The sequence below is a fragment of the Cyprinus carpio genome, unplaced genomic scaffold (genome assembly GCF_018340385.1).
Source record: "Cyprinus carpio isolate SPL01 unplaced genomic scaffold, ASM1834038v1 S000006585, whole genome shotgun sequence".
Lineage (NCBI taxonomy): Eukaryota > Metazoa > Chordata > Actinopteri > Cypriniformes > Cyprinidae > Cyprinus > Cyprinus carpio.
The window spans coordinates 1,407,260-1,409,794 of NW_024879238.1; the positions used below are offsets into that span (position 1 = coordinate 1,407,260).

At 38.7% G+C, this 2,535-nt stretch overlaps 1 pseudogene; it reads right to left on the reverse strand.

Annotated features, from left to right (window-relative positions):
- Window positions 1-682: 682 nt before the first annotated feature.
- On the reverse strand, window positions 683-2,283 carry LOC122144058 (annotated as a pseudogene).
- Between the last annotated feature and the right edge of the window lie 252 nt (window positions 2,284-2,535).

A 2,535-nucleotide genomic window follows, 5' to 3' on the forward strand; every position in this document is an offset into this window, starting at 1 on the left:
CATTCTACAACACCAAAACCTGACTCACGGAAAAATGGCAGCTAGTGACTGCACTTACAGAAAATTCTATGCAGCGGTATACAGAACTGAATCTGAACAATTATATATATTTAAATCTAGAGTTGTCACTCTGAAACGTTTACAGTGTGTACGTGGCCCACTGTACAACAATATCGAACTTGAGTAGGCCTAAAATTGTTTTTACTTAATTATCATTTCACAGTGTAATCCTTTTTTATTCTAATTATGGTTTCACAAGTTTCACCACGTACATATGATTGACTGAACAAATATTCAGCCATATTTCTGAGATGATAAGGAGTGGGCCTCTGAGCTCTGACTATAGCCTGAACACGAGAACTCTCCCATCCCTAAGCTGAACTAAAAATAGTTAGAACTTGGAGGAGGAATTAAACCAGAAACACAGCGGTAAGTTGTCGATTTATATGGTCTAAATTAATTAATTTATCCTCACAACCGCCACCTGGCTGTTACCTGAACTGTTATATTCTTTTCCTACTTTTGTTAATGAACACACCATTTCATTATAACTTCTTATCAATTTACTTGTTAGTATCCAAAAATTTAAATCATGAAAATCATCAAACAGTTGTAAGTTAATTGATTTTCTTACATCTCTTCTTGATCAGCATTTTTCATATTTGTTTGCATTTATTACTTTTTACCTGTTAAACGACCAAAAATATCCATTACATGATATATGGCCCCCTTTATTATTCTGCTGTTCTCCAGCTTTCCTCAGATTTTCCAGGTCCTTTATCCATTCCTCTTTTCCCTCCTCCTTCAGTTTCGGGGAATCAGGGAGACCCAGATGCTGAAGTGTGAAAGCGCTGTCTGCTTTTAGTGCAATCTACACAGATTCATGATGATCATATAAGCTTCATGCAGCAGTTTGGACATTTCCTTTTTAATCTTCTCCAGATCACTGTTGATTTTCATTTCGATTTCTGTTTTTCTTTTGAAACTCTTTCATGATACTTTCATGTTCCTGTTTGAGTATCTTCATATTCATTTGTGTGGAATTGACGATTTTAGGCTTTTACATCACTGTTTGCATACACCTTTCGAGGTCATCAAATGTCATAGTGACTGTCTTTGTCTTTGTCACATACTTTCCTGTCCCTTTTTTGTGTTTGCTGTAATGACACTTATTAGTACACACAGTGCAGTAGTTGTCATTCATGACTTCACACACCTTCCGCTTTATTGAAAGGGATCCACCAGCAATCATACTCATCATGACAGGTTTCCTGACAGAGAGCAGCAGGTTGCCATGCTGTTCCATTTTGCCAGAAATACCACAACGACCACACTTTTACAGGACTTATGGGGACTTTTTCTTTGAAAACCCGTTGGGACTGTAAACTAAAGTTCTCACAATTCTCAATCTTTTCTCTGTTCTGTTTTAGGGCTTCCTGAATCTGCATCAGTTCTTGGGTTTTTAACTCCTTCTCATCTGATTCGCTTCCATCAGATTCGGAGACACAGGCTTCAAGTTGTCTCAGCTCTTTCAGAACATCTAATGTCATCTGAACACTTTTTCTGTTCTTTTCTTCCAAGAGTGTGAAGAACCGATTCATGCTCTCTCTCCCATTTCCCAGGCGATGTTCTGAATGCATCGTCATACTGCTTTCTTTCTTCTCTTTCCTCTTTCTGTTGGTTGTTGAATAAGAAGTGAACAGGTTGTTTTCTCATCTCTTCTGCAGGGTATTTCTGCTTTCTTTAATGGCATTGAGGGCATCTGTTGGAGGTCGTCCATCTGAATGGAGTAGAAACACTATGTTGTTCTCTATATCTTTAGCAAACAGAGACAGAACTGAGTGAAATATGTAATGCTCTTTGTCAGAGAGTCGATTCTGAGACGCCTTCATCACAAAACACACTGCATCAATATAATGAATCCCATCCTCATCTGAGAATAATCTGCTCAGATACTCAGAAATCTCTCCATCTTTCTCGTATCCTTTAGTGTCTCCATATCCCGGAGTGTCAATGATGGTCAGAGATGTTGGGTTTTCTTCAACAAACACCTCATATAAACAGTGATCTCTGATGTCTGGGACTGTGATTGATCTTCATCTTCTTGTTCTTCGGGTGATTTGATAAAACTCTTCATCCTCAAACTTCACTCCCAGTATGTAATTGATGATGGTGTTGATGATTGTGGTTTTCCCTGCGCCGGTTTTCTCCCACCATCAGTATGACTTTGTTCTGTTTGTTTCTGTTCTCTTCTTCCATAAATCCATCGCCTGAGCTTTCCATCAGGACCCATCAATATCAGTTCTTTTCTGTGTTCAGTTTGTAAAGTGCAGGAGGACCAGGATTCATGAGGGTGGCATCACTGACGCGGATCTTGCAAAAGGAAAAGATTTTGCATCACTATGTTATGCAATTTCCAGTCAACTATTTATTATCTTAATATACAGTGCCTGTGTGTGTGTGGTGATGATTGTGTTTGTGTGTGTGCTGTGCTTACCATTCAAACGCTGGGGAATCGTAGCCTGACATCTAATG